This window comes from Neovison vison, unplaced genomic scaffold (genome assembly GCF_020171115.1).
Source record: "Neovison vison isolate M4711 unplaced genomic scaffold, ASM_NN_V1 Scaffold_037, whole genome shotgun sequence".
NCBI classification, from domain to species: Eukaryota; Metazoa; Chordata; class Mammalia; order Carnivora; family Mustelidae; genus Neogale; species Neogale vison.
Window position 1 is genome coordinate 1 of NW_025334841.1, and position 18,078 is coordinate 18,078.

General features: G+C 41.9%; 1 pseudogene; it reads right to left on the reverse strand.

Annotated features, from left to right (window-relative positions):
• Nucleotides 1-4,103: 4,103 nt before the first annotated feature.
• Nucleotides 4,104-6,552, reverse strand: LOC122897954 (annotated as a pseudogene).
• Between the last annotated feature and the right edge of the window lie 11,526 nt (nt 6,553-18,078).

Sequence of the window (18,078 nt, forward strand, 5' to 3'; positions counted from 1 at the left end):
CAAGTTGCATGCTCTATCAACTGAACCAGGTAGGTGCCCCCCAAAATTCCGAAGTCTAAAAAAAAAACAAAACAAAAATAAACCCCCCCAAACCCCCACTGAATCCTCAGATGCCTGTTCCATCTGCATTCCCAACCCCCATCTTCCCATATGCTTCACATAACTAAGATAACAACTCTGAAACTACAAAGCTGGTCCAGTTAAATTTTCAAATCTTGAAAATGAGAAGCCTTTGAACAGTGTGGGAGGATTCAAGAAGACAAAGTTCTGTCATTGAACAAGTGGGGCCAGAAAGAACTAGGGATAAATTAAGACAGCAGATCATTCTAAACTCCAGGAATTAACAGCCCATGCTCTGAGCATCTGGCTGGAGCCATGCAACACACCAGTTGTGCAAGTTATTTCACTTTAATTTTTGTAAAATATACCAGCTGTCACAACTGCTTTAACATTTTCTGAAAGGAAACAGTATGAAGCAAGAGCTCTAAAGTCACAAAACAGGAACTGAAAGACAAAGTCTGGTTGTGTCAAACGAAGGGAAGTGTTGATTACTTTGACTCCCTCAGTGACTCATGTTACCTAGTTACCATTTGAGCCTATGTTCAACTACAGAACTGGCTTCACAGCACAACCTACCAATGGAGCGACTGCACTGCACAGAACTCAACAAGGGCCCAGATTTACACCCTTGGGTCCAATGTTGCCCTCCCTCCAACCCTCTGCTTAGGAGTGCACTAGTGTAACAGCTCTGTAATGGTAAAAAGTTGCCATCTCCTAGTAGTGAGGCTCCAGAAACAGAGGGGCTTCCAAGCAGAAATGAACTTCTAAATGCACAAAAGCACAGAATCCTGTTTGTACTATTAGTACAAACTAATGGTGCTCAGGGCTTGAAACCAATATGCAAACTTCACATTTGCACATTTCCATGGTGATTCAGCTCCATTTCATGGTAGCTGAAAATAAAAAAGACAGGATAGGGTTTCTGAAATTAATGTACTTATTCTCACCTTTGTTTTTGGGAGACGAAGAGGGAAAAGTACCAAGAACCTTATCAAAACCCTGAACTGTGGGTACTAATTCTTCTAGCTCCTTCATCTAAGAAGGTGGAGATGGGGAACAGAGGAACCACAGTAATGAACCAGCTCATGGTGACTAAAAGAAAAACCAGGACAGGGATTTTGACTGTTAAAATGTATGAATTACAGCAGTTAATACATTTCAAAACCCAGTACCTCTAATTTGAATGAAGGAAGGGGGTTATTTGGAAGGGAAGCATCCTTTGCTTTAAAGCAGATCAGCTTTATGAGGTTTTTGCTTGTTAATTCACGTGTTATTTATTTACTCAGCCGGACTTCCTTAAAAGGCTTGTCTAAGTGGGGGAAGGAAGACAGTCATGGATTAGAAAACACCCGTACCACACCTTGCATTTGAATAAAAGATTTATTATTTTCTTCTCAGGAAAAACAGGAAGTTAGGGAAACACACTACATTTTACAGCCCACATTAATTTGTAGTTGGTCCTAACCCTTCCTGGCACAGCTGTCAACAGCATTAAGCTGTTTTAACCAGAACCAAGGTGTTCACCCCCCAACAGAGTGTACATGGATACTAGAGGATTGCATGTTTTTCCCTGAGAGAAGCATAAGACAAGTTGCTGAGCGCCAGCTTTCCAAGCAGCCCCTCCCTTTCCATTCTGGAGGATTTGCTTGAACTATGCAGCTAGTCAGCACTTAGAACACGTGCCTCCTCCTCTCCCTAGAAAACCACCCACCCTTCCCTAAAGCACTTGGGCTCCCTAAGCCCTGAGAGCCCAACCCAAAGTTTCAACTAACATCCTCCTCTACATTTCAGCAGTTAACACCTAGTAAATAGGGAGGTGGGTTCCCTAAACTCCTCCAATTTACATCTATGTGCTTATTTCCACAACTGCATATGGGGAGACAGGCCTTTTAGTCACCTTCACCAGATTTTAAGATTAATTAGAAACTACATAAAGTGCTTTTAGGTCCTTAGAGATAAACCTGACATAAATAAATGGTTCATGATCAAGAATGATAAATACATAGGTAAAAATAGCTCTAGCTAGATGACCTTATGGCTCGATGATGGGCAGGCAGGGCAATCCTTCCCCTATTAACATTCTTAGTCATTTTATTCATACCTATTTTCATCTGGAGTCCATAGACTAAAGGTCATGTTCTATGGATGAACCTTTCAAATGACCCTAGGTCTACTATAGAAGCTTTCTTCAGTTTACCAGTAGCTTTTATGTAACTCTTTGAGGTTTTAACAGAGGCCCGTCTCTATGATTTTAAATGAGCATTTTTGAACGCAAAGGAACCTACGGAAAGTCACATAATTTGCTGTCCCTTCCTTTGAAAATTCCTAAAGGGTCTTTTAAAACTCCCCCCCCCCAAGACAGGATGAAGCAACTGAAAAGGTACCAATCCAAGGAAAAGGGACTCCTCCTACCACGTGATGGTCATGGCACCCACTGTACCACCACATCCCAAGAATAAAATTCATTAAAGATGAAGGTCTCTGGTCTCCTGGGGTGGGGGTTTAGGGGCTTACGTAGGTGTTCATAGTGCCAAAAATTAAAAGGGCTAGTAAGAGTTCAGGGATGGCAGGGTTAAGGATATTAAGAACTGAAATAACTATCTATAGAGAATTAAGCAGCAAAGACAGAAAATAAAAAGTCAGGTTCAATAACATGTCAAGTCTGAAATCCAAAGAGATGCCAATACAAAAATCTGAAACAAAGTTTGGGAATCATTAATAGAAATGAAATATAAGTATTTTGTTTTATTCATATACTAGGCTTAGACTGTGTTTAAACAAGCAAGCCTAATAATAGCACCATGGTTAGAGTGTAAGCCTGCTTTTCCAAGTCATCATTTTACAATTTATTAAGCAAACAAGGGATCAAATATCTCTCATCCACTGATGTGATCTTTTTATATACATACTGTTAGTAAGTCCCACTTGGAACAGCTGAAAATCTTTTAGCAAAAAGTTTTGAAGATGAGCTCATAAACTCAATTTAAAATTTCACCAGTTAAATTAGGTCAAATATAAGGAACTCAAGTGAGTAGCTACTCACCAACCAGAGCCCATTATTTTGTAAGTTATCAGCCCACATCTGCCCCTGCCCCAAACTTAAACTCCACTTTGACTCAATTATTGAAAACCCGCATGTAAAGAGGTGAAAAAGATGAATTTCCACTCCTCAATTTCTCAATCCCAAGTTTAAAAAAACAAAAACAAAAACTGAGGAATACTTACCAACCAGATAGCAAAATTAAAGTCTGCATAGTTATGAATCAGTATTGTTCCATTATAACCAAGTTGTGTACAACTGCACCAATTGGTTCTGTATACAATCTAGAACTGACCAGGACAAAATTTAGAATAGTAAAGCTGTAAGAAATAGATTCCTAACTACAGAAGTTGTAAATTTCAAATGGGTATGAAAAAACTAATGTATTTCGAGACTCTTCATCCCTTTGCATTTCAAAGAAATAGACTTTCTGTAAAAATATATACAATTTTTACAGACAATACATTTACAAGTTGTTTTTGCCTTAAAAATTGAGGATATTCTCATATTTGCAACTCTGATGATTGAGCCTTAAGTCAAGTATTCTTGGCCATTACTAGGCTAATAAACTAAACCACTCAACCAAGCCAAAGTATAACAGGTATAAAAAGTCCTGAACACTTGGGACTTTCCATTCAATAAGTATACCTGGGAAGGCTAATTGCAGAGAAAAAGCTTCCCTTCACACACTGTTGTACAGTACTGAGGCTTCTAGTCATAGTTCTATTACCTGTAGCTTAAATCCATTTTATACAGATCAATGCCACTGTTAGTGCTTCTCTTTTAACACTTTAAGAAGTTAATGAAATTCAGTGGGACATATTTACTGGACTCTATGACTAGCCTGGCTACTGGCCACTCTCCTGTTCTAGATAAGGAAATTAAGTCTCTTCAACCCTACCATCTTCACTAAATCTAAAAGGTTCTCCTCCATGGCCTCCAAAGTTTGCCTGTTGCTGAAACTGAACTTTGCTTCTTTAGACAGTGACTCTTCAAGGGGGACTACTTTTCCCATGTATTTATTCCCGTTAGCCATAATCCTCTTGCCACTTGCTGTTCTACGTTGCTGGAGAACTCTCGGAGGTTACAGCCTGGACAGCTCAAAGTCCAACTTCATAAATACATTTGATTTCACAGCAGTCACACATGGTTTTGTTGCCTGGGGTTGGTTAAAAGTCAGTTATTGCACTTAAAAGGCTATCTTATTAGATATGCCAAACCAGCTCCTACTCCAGCAACACCTGCAAAAGCCAGCAGCACATTTCTGATGCCACCTTCTAGGTCCTCTACATGGAAGAACTCCACAAACCCATCCTAGAAAACAAAAAAGAAAAGCACATTTTCAAGTATGGGTTTCCGTTGGCTTAAAAACACTATTCATAAAGAAAAGAATTTAAAAAATCTAAAGTTCTGCCCCCCTCAAAACATAATGAACCAATTATTATTTACCCAGCCTACAAAAGACACATTCATTTTGCGGGGGGGGGGGGGGGGGTTTGCAGCGCAGCTCTCAGAAATTTAGTTTACTATTATCCTCAAGTGATTAGTTTTTTTCACAATTTGAATCCACTGAAAAGTATCCAGTCAAATTACAATACCAAAAGGAAAAGACTCAACACCCAGTAAAACAGCCTACAGAAAACCGGATTTTTTTTTTTTTTTAAAGATTTTTTATTTATTTATTTGACAGACAGAGATCACAAGTAGGCAGAGAGACAGGCAGAGAGAGAGAGGAAAGCAGGCTCTCCGCTCAGCAGAGAGCCCGATGCGGGACTCGATCCCAGGACCCTGAGATCATGACCTGAGCCGAAGGCAGCGGCTTAACCCACTGAGCCACCCAGGCACCCGAAAACCGGATTTTTGATGAAACAATTCAAGTCGGTCATACACACTATCTCTGTGAGCTCACTACTTAAATCAAGGTTAGGCAAACAGAGATCCTAAGTTGGGAGGCTGAAACCTGAGTTGTGCATCCTAAAAAGCTTTAGAGAGCCCCAGACTTTCTTATAAAATCCTTCACTCCATTTCCACTCCAAGACCCCTCTTCAACCTTAAAACAAACTTACCCAGCCTCTTTGTTTGACTAGCCAGTCTCGTTTTGTCCTTACGAGAACATCTGTGATGCTTTCTGCTAATGGTTCGATGCAGCTTTCTTGGTTTATACTCTTCAAGTGTTTGGCCACAAAGGCACCAAAAGAAATAAGAGTCACAATCCTGCCCCCAGTTTGTTACTCCGTCACTGAAAACATGGACCATCACTCGAGACAAAGATTTGACATCGTCTTCGTTTTTGATGTCCAGTTTCCGAAGCATGCCTGAGAGGAAGAAAAGCATGCAGGTTCTCACGGCCTCCTTTGTCTAAACCAGGGCATGATTTGTCCGCCCACCCACGGCGGGGGAAATCGCTATTTGGGGTCTATAGAACTCAGGCCGACCCCAGTTGAAAACTGACATCCCACCCTTTCCGGGCTTTGAACAGAGCTGCCGTTTCCAAAAGAATTAAGATGGGCGGATACAATGACTCACGGCCAGAAAATTCTGGGTTTCAGAAATAGATTACGAGTCATTTCAACACAGACTTGTTTTCGGTTTCCACCCACCTTTGGTGGGTGAGTCCAGAGACAGGTGAAAAAAGGCAATGCGGCCTCGGCGACTAACCCCCTTACCTTGGAAGGCCGTCTCGTGGTTGCGCTGTACCCCGTCCCCGACCCGTCGGAGGGTCTCTAACGCCTTCCGGCTGGCAGCCCCAGGCCCGCCCAGTGGTTTCGCGTCCTTGGCGCCCGTTGCCTGCTCCCGCAGGTACCGAGAAATAATCTCCAGGGACTGCCGGTACAACTCGTCTTCCTCCTCCTCTGCTGGGGGTGGCGTCGAGGGCAGTGAGCCGTCCGTGCAGGGGCCACTGCTGGCCTCCCCCACCAACTCCAGCAAAGGGCAGGACAGCAGGCCTCTTCCCCAAAGGTTCCGGCTCGTACCCATCCAGCTCCTCTTCGGGCGACCATGATGGCGTCGGCAGCTGGGCCTTCCATCTCTTCAGGCGGCGACGCGCGGCGGGTAGGCTCGAAGAACAGCAGCCCTCGGGGGGGTCGCGGTGACGTTGGGGCCCTCGGCGCCAATGGGCGAGGGCCGCGCGACCCTCCGGGCGTCCGGCGCGAGAGTGGCCGGGGTACTCGCGCCGGCGCTTCCGCCAATCACCGCACCGGCTTCCCCTCCCCCTACCTCCCGCCGGGCCGTGGCCTCCTTCCCCGAAGCCAAAAGCCGCCCTCCCGAAGAGGAGGCGCCCCCGCTGCCGGCCCCCAGCCCGGCCCCCCCACAGTAGAGGTTGAGTCCGATTACTGCGTTTCTTTTGAGGCCAAACATCGCAAGCTGCCGACGCCGAGGCCGCCTCCCAGGTGAGAAAAATGGGGGATGAGCCTAACTCCTGGGTGGAAGGAAGCGGAAGTAGGACTGTGAGAGGAGCTTCTGTGTCTCGGTTTTAGGGCCAGTCCTATGGTGGCGTCAGCAAGTTTAAAAAAAAAAAAAAAAAGTGTAGTCCCATAAAAGGGGAAAGGGGCGGCAGCTTCCGGAGGTTGCGCACGGCACCTCACCGGCCGGTAGAGGTAGGGGCGGGGCTTAAGGGTTGGGCGGGGTCTTCCGGCGCCCGAGCGGAGCGCGGCGGGTTACGTAAGGGCGGCGCGAATGCTTAGGCTCTTGGGTTCCAGTTTTTCGCAGGTGCGGGTGTGGGCCTGCTAGTGGTTTCCTCGCTTTACTTCCCAAACACCTGGTTTCGAGACCCCGCAGTTGCTCTGCGGCAGAGGCTTTTTTTTTTTTCTTCCCGGTACTAAAGTCTTAACCCATTGAATCACTCGGAGATTGAGGAGAGGGGATGGGACAGTTCTGGCACGGCTGGGGAGTAACAGTCTAGCTATACGGGTCCTTAGGGGCACTGTTGGGGACCTGAAGTTATTTTGCACAACCTTTGCTCTCAGTGCAACATTGTTTGGAGATGGGGACCCTCCAAGAACTGCCCTATGGATCATTTATATGTAAGTTGACTAAATGAAATTGTTCTGCCCCTGGCACGTTTTATTCCTGCCTCCCTACTTGTTTCCTTTCATCCACCATCTATGCTCCACGGTCTCTGGTTATTTATGTGTAAGCCTTACTCTATTGGCACCTATTCCGAGACTCCAGACACCTTTTATTTTTTTACTGAGTATGAGGCACTTTTGATTCTAGGGGTAGAAACCTCTTGAGGATAGGGATCCTGCTTGTGTGCCATATGTGTGAGTTGACATTAAAGGTAGCAACCCCTTTTTTTGGTTAAAAACGTGTGTAGAAATAATAATAATACCTAAAATTCAAGAGCCAGGTGATGCACATAAGCTGGAAAGGGAGCAAGGTTCCTGTTCCCCAAAATATCACAGTTTAATAAGGAGATAGGGAACCCATATCCCATAATTATGTATTTGGGCAAGAACTAGAACCATGGGGATTTATAGTATGTGGCAGAGAGGATGGAGAGAAATATCCCGTGGTTGTAATGAATAAGAAATGGTTTCTCCAAACTGGTGCAGCCACTCTGGAGAACAGTATGAAGGTTCATCAAAAAACTAAAAATAGAACTACGCTGTGATCCAGCAATTGCACTATTAGGCATTTACCCAAAGGGTATAAAAATACAGATTCAGAGGGGTATATGCACCCTGATGTTTATAGCAGCATTATCAACAACAGCCAAACTATGGAAAGAGCCCAAATGCCCATCGACTGATGAATGGATAAAGATGTGGTAGACACACACACACACACACACACACAGGAATATTACTCAGCCATCAAAAAATGAAACCTTGCCATTTGCAACAATGTGGATGGATCTAGAGTGTATTATGCTAAGTTGAAGTAAGTCAATCAGAGAAAGACAAATACCATATGATTTTACTTGTGGAATTTAAGGAACAAAACAGATGGAAGGGGGGAAAAGGGGAAAGGGAAACAAACCACAAGAGACTTAATGACAGAGAACAAACAGGGTTGATGGAGGGAGGTAGGTGCGTGATGGGCATTACAGAGGGCACTTGTGACGAGCACTGGGTGTTGTGTGTAAGTGATGAATCACTGAATTCTGAAACCAATATTGGACTGTATGGTAACTAAAATTTAAATAAAAATTTTAAAAGAATCATTTCTCTAGTTTAAGAAACTTTTTAAAAAAAGATTTTATTTACTTATTTGACAGGCAGGTAGGCAGAGAGGCAGACAGAGACAGAGAGAGGAGGAAGCAGGCTCCCCGCCCAGCAGAGAGCCAGATGCGGGACTCAATCCCAGGACCCTGGGATCATGACCTGAGCCGAAGGCAGAGGCTTTAACCCACTGAGCCACCCAGGCACCCCCAGTTTACTAAAGTTTTAATCTTGCACAGTACTAACCATGTGAGATGAAATATGTGCTCTCTAGGAGGCATCAACAATTTATTTTTGGAGTTGAGAGGTTGGAAGAATCACTTTGGGCTAGGAGAGCCAGATGACCTTATGGAAGATAGCTTTTTTTAGTGGGCTTTCTAGAATGCAATTTTATCGGATAGACAAGGGGAGAGAGATTGAGGAAACAGCAAGTGCAAATGCTTTATCTTTCTAAAGGCTGAAAAAGGAAATGCATTGCTGGTTTCATTTTAAGTTTACAGCCAGAAATCTCAAGTGCTCAGCATTCCTGTTGCATTTCTTCAGTTCACTCCCTTATGGTCCAAGATGACTATGGCACACCTTCTCTTCTGTCCCCAAACCTCCAATGTTCCTTCCTGCCCTCCTCATTCTCAGCTGGTTAACTTACTTCACTGAGAAAATGGAAGCAAACAAAAGAGAAAAACTTCATTTCTCACCACCAAATCTACTAATTTATCCCTGCCACCATTCTTCCTGTTTTTTTTGTATGGGTAAAATAAACGAACCCTTCCTGCCCAGCCTCTTCACTTGTGCATTGGATCCCACTTCTTTGCCTCAAGTATTTGCAGTTTTCCCTTTATGATTTGTTTTGTTTTAAAGATTTTATTTTTAGAGAGAAAGAGTATGCACATTTGTGAGCGGGGCAGAGGAGGAGGGGGAGGGAGAGAGAATCTGAAGCAGAGTCCACGCTGAGCTGGAGCTCACCATCTTGAGATCATGACCTAGCCAAAACCAAGAGCCAGATGCCTGATGGACTGAGCCACCCAGGCGTCCCTATCCATTTACATTCTTGTGTCAGTTTCTCTCTGTTGAATCATTGCTGTCAACATACAAACCTGATGTCCTCTCTCACATTCTCAAAAAGCCTTTCCTAGAATCCAGATTCTTTGATTCTCTCTTTTATGCCAGTCATCTTCAACCTCCTTACCAGCTTTGTCTCTTGAACCCACCCCATTCAAGCAACATTGTCACCTTCCACTGAAACCATTTTTGTCCTGTCATCAGTGACTTCCACACTGGCAAATTCCAGGGGTCAATTTGTTGTTCTCATTTTACTTGATCTTTCACGGTATTTGATGTGGTCGATCACTCCTTCTTCTTTTTTTTTTTTTATGATCCCTCCCTTCTTCTTCTTTTTTTTTTTTAAGATTTTATTTATTTATTTGACAGAGAGAGATCACAAGCAGGCAGAGAGGCAGGCAGAGAGAGAGAGGAGGAAGCAGGCTCCCTGCTGAGCAGAGAGCCCGATGCGGGCCTCGATCCCAGGACCCTGAGATCATGACCTGAGCCGAAGGCAGCGGCTTAACCCACTGAGCCACCCAGGCGCCCTGATCCCTCCCTTCTTGAAACACTTTCTTTATGTGCTTTTAGGGCACCTCACTGCACTGGTTCTCCTTTTCCCACCCTGGCTACTCTTCAGTTTTATTTGTCTCTTCCACTGGCTGTCCATTTAATGGGGACATTTACTGTGTTTCCCTCTGTAACCCTAGCCATGCCTAGACACTCTGTTGTTGAATGGATGAATCTGAATGTTTACTAATGCAGGCTATGTAAAGGCTAGAAAAGTAGGATGGATGATAACCACTGAGGACTTTGAGAGTCAAAGAGCTTTGAACTTTTTCAGGCAGTTGGGATCCACGGAGCACTAGAGTACTGTGATGTATGCTATAATTTAGGTTCAGTATTCTAATTGTGGGTTTTAGAATGGATTGAGGAAAAAAGGATTGGAAGCAAATAAATTAGTAGGAGGTACTACAATGTGATAGGCAAGAATTATAGGTGAACTGTGCTTAGGTGATGGCAGTGGAAATGAAAAGGATGACATGGAGAGACTGTGGAGGCAGAGTCTATAGTGGTTGATGTCTAGGAGGATGACAGAGCAGTGTTGACATTATCATAATGTAGGCATCCATATTACATAAGATCAATAGGTAGACCCCCTTCCAGACTCCTGTGGACTGCGTTAGAGAACCACTAATCTCACCAGTCTGTATGGCTTAGAGGCAAGGAGTCAGCCTATCTCCAGGATATCTGGAAGGTCCTGTCCTCAGGGAATTTGAGTTCGATTAGGACTTCTGATCCCTAGTATTGTTCAGAGTCGGAGTAACCTCCGGATTTTTATACACACCTATCAAGAATGGTTCTTGTTCTTAGGTTAACTATTTTGGCCACAGTCCTGACCCTCAGTAGAAAAGCATTGTTGACATCCTGACTGTGCCAATCTTTCTCTAAGCTTGTATTAAATCCTTTGAGACTTCCCCAAACTGTGAGCACATTTCCTCTTCAAAATGTGCCTTTGTTTCAGAGAATCCATTTACATCATTTCTTTTAAAATAGAAAAAAAAATTAGGTCCCAGTTTAGGAACTATGATGTATTCTTTCTTTCTTGTTTGTTTGTTTGAGAGAGTGCAGGTTGGGGGTAGGGAGCAGAGGGAGAGAGAATCTTAATAAATAAAATCTTTTAAAAAATGGGGTACCTGGGTGGCTCAGTTGAGCTTGGACTCTCCATTTCAGTTCTGTCATGATCTCACGGTTGTGGGGTGAAGCCCCACATTGGGCTCCATGCTCAGCACAGAGTCTACTTAGGATGCTCTTTCCTCTCCCTCTGTCCCTCCCCTCCCCCAGCTTTCTAAATAAACAAAAATCTTTAAGGCTTTACTTATAAGAGAGGGGGTGGGGCAGTGGGAGAGAGAGACATCTCCAGCTGACTCCCTGCCGAGTGCAGAGCTTGACTCCCCAACCCTGAGATCCTGCCGGAACTGGAATCAAGAGTCCCACGCTCAGCTGACTGAGCCACCCAGGTGCCTCAGAACTAAGATGTATTCTAATAGCATTGTTCTCCATCTTTGGGGCCTGAAATTGGGTATACTTCATATTTCCTGTTGCCTTTCCTCTTCTGTAATGAAAAAACTCTTGCTCTTTATTTATATTTTATTTTTAAAAAAGATTTTATTAATTTATTTGACAGAGAGAGAGAGAGAGAGACAAAAGAGAGAACTCAAGCAGGGGAAGAGGGAGAAGTAGGCCTCCCGCTGATCAGGGAGCCCGTGGGATCATGACCCAAGCTGAAGGCAGACGCTTAACTAACTGAGCTCCACAGGCTCCCCCCTTTTTTTAGCCCTATTTATAACTTGAATTTGGGAGGATCTCAACTCTGCTGATAGCAATTTCCAGAATTACTGGAGCACTTGTTCTCTTCCACTAAGGAGCACCTGTTCTCTTCCACTAAGGTGAAGCTAATCTTTTGCCTTTAAGCTCTAAGGCCTCTTTATGCCATACTATTTCTTTTTTAACACATTTCACATTTTTATTTACCTCAATAATAAAGAAATTAACACAAAACTGATTCCATGAAGATACGAAAGTTGAGATTTGTATTATTAGAGAACTGTTGAAGAAGGATGCTAAATTAGATACAAAAGCAGTTAATTCCTATAGGGCAATAAACTAACTTTTGGGGTTATCTTTTTTTTTTTTTTTTAAAGATTTATTTATTTATTTTTAGAGAGAGAGAACACAAGTGGGAGGGGCAGAGGGAAAAAGAAAGAAAATCTCAAGCAGAGAGCATAAAGCCTGCTGCAGGGCTCAATCCTAGGACCCTGAGATCATGACCTGAGCTGAAGCTGAGTCAGGCACTCAACCAGCTGGGGTTATCTTCTTTAGTTGATGAGAAAAACATCACTGCATGTTACCCTCTAACTTTTGAAGGTTATAAAACTTTTGGGTGCTAATCAAACAAAATTATATTCCCCAAGATAAGTTGGTGACCCTCAGGCAGATTTACCTGGAAATGTTCTAGCATGATATTAAAAGACCACATGGTCATTTTTTGGCCTTATTTCTACGGTGTGCATAATTTTTCCTAAACAGCCCCCCATGATCATATTCTCTAATGGCTATTCTCGCTTATACACCAGAATGGTTGATCTCCTGGTTTTTGTCAAAATCGTTAATTGAACTTCTTGCTTAGTTGGCCATTTTCGACACTTCTACACTTCTTACTGCATATCATATACCGTTCCTTTAGCATCAGGATTTGCCTGCCCTCCCATTGCAACACCATAATTGTCATCTTTGCCTAGAGGATTGCAATTTCAGACCCTAGTCCGCACAGGTTAAACTAGCATATAACTAGGGTTCAATAGCCTCTCAGAAGGTGTGACAAACATTGCAAGTTGCCCTCGCCAGTATTCATTCTTCTTCCTTTCTGACAGAACCCCAAATTGGCATGGTGGATCTGTTATGATTAGAAACTCCTATTTCTTCTAATATGTTGTTCTGGTTTCTTCATACATGCTTTTTTACCTCATGGCCCAAGATGGTGAGCTTCACCCATGTTATGTGCATTCCAACTAGCATTAAGGAGAAAAGAGAATCTAGTTTCCTTGAATGATGTATTTAAAGGGTATCTAATTTCCTTTAATGACACTTCCCATACTATTCTGCATACTGTCTTTGTTATTATCATGTAAGTCAGAAATTAGTCACATGATCTTTTACCTACAAGGGATGCTATGAAGTATAATCTGTTCTGAGTGTCTCTATGCCCAGCTAAAAATTGGGGATTCTGTTATTCTAGAAAAAGGAAGCACAACCAGTAGATTCTACCACTATGTGCAAACCTATGTGGAGAAAATGATAAAACTCTATGAAATACATTTTACAAACCCAAATAGAGACATAAACCATGTTCATATGTAGATGGACCCATAATTGTAAAAATAAGATCTCCTTCAGACTGATACACATGTTGAATGCAGTTCCAAATAAGGAGCTGGGTAAGCTGATTCTGAAACTTGTAGGGAAGACCATAGGGCCAAGATTAGCCAAGACACTCTTGAGAGAGAGAGAGAAAAAAAGGACAATAGAACAACATGTTGGACATGACTTATGAGTCTATAGAGAAAAAAGACAGTGTGGTATCAGCAGGGAGAGACCAACAGATTAATAGAATAGAGAACCCACGAGTAGAATTACATGTATATGGAAACTTGGTAAGAGAAGGAGCATTGGCGATCAGTAGGGGAAGGACAGATTGCTCACTGCATGGAGCTAGGACACTGGATATTCATATAGAACACAGTAAAACTGGATCTCTGCCTCATACCTTATATATAAAAATATTCCAGGGGGATTGAAATTGAAAACATTATATATAGGAGAATATTTTATGAACTCTGTTTAGGAAAAAAAGTATTAAACAATATAAAAAGCAGTAACCATAGAGGAAAAAATTGGCAAATACAAGGACATTAAAATCAAACCATGTTTGGTGCCAAAAGTAGACTTATGAGCAAAATGTATAGGCACCCAGAGGAAGGAACAGTGCCTTGTTTAACTCTGCCTTGGGAGAAAGTGATTTTGAGCTGGGTTTTGAACTGTGTGTGAGTGTTCATTGGGAGTACGTGAGGCAAAACATTCTAAACAGAAAAGCTGTGCAAAGGCACAGAGCGGAAACTGTGGTGTGTTCAAGGAGCTGCCACAGAGAAATACACAGTAGAGGGGCTGCGTGACAACACGGCCTTTCGAATTGGTTCAACTGATCTGATTACCAATTTACCAATTGTAAATTACCAATTTACCAATTGCTGCCAATTACCACATCAGTGACCTTGGGCAATTATTTCCTTTCTTTTATTTTTCTTTTCTTTTAAAAAATATTTATTTATTTAAGAATGAGAGAGTGTGTGTGTGAGCGGGAGTGGGGGCAGAGGAAGATGGGGAGACTCTCCAACAGACTCCCTGCTGAGCCCAACATAGGACTTGATCCCACGACCCTGAGATCACGACCTGGGCCAAAACCAAGAGTCAGACACTCAACAAACTGAGCCACCCAGACGCCGCTGGTTTCTTTTTGTCTTTTTTTTACAGGTTGATTGATTGAAGTATGGTTGATATATTAAGTTTCAGGTCCACCACATAGTAATTAAAAAAAAATCATACACATTACAAAATACTCACTATGGAAGTGAAGTTATTTTCCATCACCATATGAAGTTATTACAGTATTATTGTTTTTTTTAAAGATTTTATTTATTTATTTGACAGACAGAGATCACAAGTAGGCAGAGAAGCAGGCAGAGAGAGAGGAGGAAGCAGGCTCCCCGCTGAGCAGAGAGCCCGATTCGGGGCTTGATCCCAGGACTCTGGGATCATGACCCGAGCTGAAGGCAGAGGCTTTAACTCACTGAGCCACCCAGGCGCCCCTATTACAGTATTATTGACTATCTTCTTTATACTGTACTTTTCACTCCACTGGCTTATTTATTTTATAATTGAAAGTTTGTACTTCTTAATTCTCTTCACCTATTTTGTCCATCTCCCACTCCCCTTCTGTTTGGTAACCACCAGTTTGTTCTCTATGAGTGTTTCTGTGTTTTGTTTTGTTTGTTCATTTGTTTTTTAAATTCTACATATAAGTGATATCACATGGTATTTTTCTTGGTCTGACTTACTTCATTTAACATAAAACCTTCTAGGATACCTGGGTTGCTCAGTTGTTGGGCATCTGCCTTTGGCTCAGGTCACAATCCTGGGATCCTGGGATTGAGCCTTGCGTAGGACTCCCTGCTCAGCGGGAAGCCTGCTTTTCCTTTTCCCACTCGCCTTGCTTGTGTTCCCTCTCTTACTGTCTCTCTGTCAAATAAATAAAATCTTGAAAAAAAAAACAACAAAAGATGAAAACATAAAACCTTCTAGATGCATTCTTCTTTATGGTTGAGTAATATTCCATTGTGGACATATACCACAATTTTTTTATCCATTCATCCATTGATGGACACTTAAGTTGTTTCTATATCTTAGCTATTGTAAATAATGCTGCAATGAACATATCGGTATATGTAGCTTTTTTTTTTTTTTTTAAAGATTTTTTATTTATTTATTTGAGAGAGAGAGACAGTGAGAGAGAGCACGAGCGAGGAGAAGGTCAGAGAGCGAAGCAGACTCCCCATGGAGCTGGGAGCCTGATGTGGGACTCGATCCCGGGACTCCGGGATCATGACCTGAGCCGAAGGCAGTCTTCCAACCAACTGCGCCACCCAGGCGTCCCATATGTAGCTTTTTGAATTAGTATTTTCTCCAGGTAAATACTCAGAAGTGAAATTACTGGTTTGTATGGCATTCCTACTTTTAATTTTCTGAGGAACTTCTACACTGTTTTCCATAGTGGCTGCACCAATTTACATTCCCACCAACAGTGCACAAGGGTTCCCTTTTCTCCACATCCTTGCCAACACTTGTTATTTCCTGTCGTTTTGTTTGTTTGTTTTAGTATTTATGTTCTTTTTCTTTCTTTTTTTTTTGAAAAGGTTTAATTAATTTATTTATTTGACAGACAGAGATCACAAGTTGGCGAGAGGCAGGCAGAGAGAGAGGAGGAAGCAGGATCCCTGCAGAGCAGAGAGCCTGATGTGGGTGGCTCGATCCCAGGACCTTGGGATCACGACCTGAGCCGAAGGCAGCGGCTCAATCCACTGAGCCACCCAGGCGCCCCTGTTTTAGTATTTATGGTAGAAATAGATTGATTTCCTGTCTTTTTGATATTAGTCTTTCTAACAGGTGTGAGGTAGTATCTTATTGTGGTTTTAATTTGCATTTCCCCAATGATTAGTGATGTTGACTATTTTTTCATGTGCCTATTGGCCATTTGTAGGTCTTCTTTGGGAAAATGTATTCAGGTCCTTTGCCCATTTTTAAATTGGATTATGATTTTTTTGGTATTGAGTAATATGAGTTCTTTATATCTTTTACATATTAACTCCTTATCAGATATAGCATTTGCAAATATCTTCTCCCACTCAGGAGGTTGCATTATCATCTTGTTGATGGTTTCCTTCATTGTGCAAAAGCTTTTTACTTTCATTTACTTCATTTTTGCTTTTGTTTCTCTTGTCTGGGGGAAGATATCCAGAAAAATATTGCTTAGGTCAATGTCCCAAGAATTGACTGCCTCTACTTGTTTAGGAGTTTTATGTTTAAAAACTCCTACATTAATCCATTTAGAGTTTTTTTGTGTGTATGTTTTAAGAAAGTGGTCCAGTTTCATTCTTTTGGATTTAGCTGTCTGGTTTTCTCAACATCATTTATTGAAAAGAATCCTTTCCCCATTGTATATTCTTCCTTCCTTTGCTGTAGATTAATTGACCATATAAGTTTAGGTTTATTTCTGGGTTCCTCATTCTGTTCATTTGGAAACATTTCTTCCTCTTTCATTTTTTATAATAGTTTGAGAAGGATAGGTATTAACTCTTCTTTAAATTTTTGGTAGAATGTACCTGTGAAGCCATCTGGTCTTGGACTTTTGTTTCTTGGGAATTTTTTGATTACACTTTCAATTTCTTTACTAGTAATTGGTCTGTTCAGATTTTCTGTTTCTTCCTGAGTCAGTCTTGGAAAACTACGTTTCTAGGAATTTAGCTATTTCTTCTAGGTTGTCCAATTTGTTGGTGTATAATTGTTCATACTAGTCTCTTGTGGTAGTCTCTGTGGTATTGGTTGTAACTTCTCTTTTATTTGAGTCCTTTCTCTTTTTTTCTTTTCTTTTTTTTTTTTTTAAAGATTTTATTTATTTATTTGACAGAACAAGATCATAAGTAGGCAGAGAGGCAGGCAGAGAGAGAGAGGAGGAAGCAGGCTCCCTGCCAAGCAGAGAGCCCGATGCGGGACTCGATCCCAGGACCCCGAGATCATGACCTGAGCTGAAGGCAGAGGCTTAACCCACTGAGCCACCCAGGCGCCCATTTCTCTTTTTTTCTTAATGAGTCTGGCTAACGGTTTATCAATTTTGTTTATCTCTTCAAAGAATTAGCACTTAGTTTCATTGATCTTTTTTATTGTTTTTAAGTATTTATTTCTACTCTGATCTTTATTATTTCCTTCCTTCCTGGGAATTGGTATTTTCTCAAAAATAAACAAAGTGAGCCAGTCACTTTAAGGAAAACAACTAACAGCATTTGTACCGATGATAAAATTTGAGATTTCAAGCAAAACTTTTAATTTTGGTGAGCTTGACAGCTTCCCAGTGCTTAAAGATTTGCTGATGGGATTGGTTGTGATTCTTAATAAATGTGTTTTTAAATTTATTCCTTCCTTTCCCTGTCTGTCTCTTTCTTTCTTTTTTTTTTTAAAGATTTTATTTGTTTATTTGACAGAGAGAGAGAGAGATCACAAGTAGGCAGAGAACCAGGGGGAAGCAGGCCGCCTCCTGAGCAGAGAGCCCATTGCAGGGGGTCAATCCCAGGACCCTGGGATCATGACCTGAGCAGAAGGCAGATGCTTAACGACTGAGCCTCCCAGGTGTCCCTAAATCATAGCTGTTAATATGCAGTGGAAAGGAGCACAGGACCCTAGCGCCCAAAATTTCTAGATCTTAATTATACCTTTTAAAAACTCTTATCATTTTTATAGTCTTTTATCCTTCAGTCATACTTACATTTCCTTTAAATTTATTAAACATACTTATTTGTATGATGTATTATGATTCCGGTAACCAAAGTCTCTGTGGGCTTAGTTCTGCTATTTATAACTTCTGCTCATTCTCATCCTCGGTACCTTATT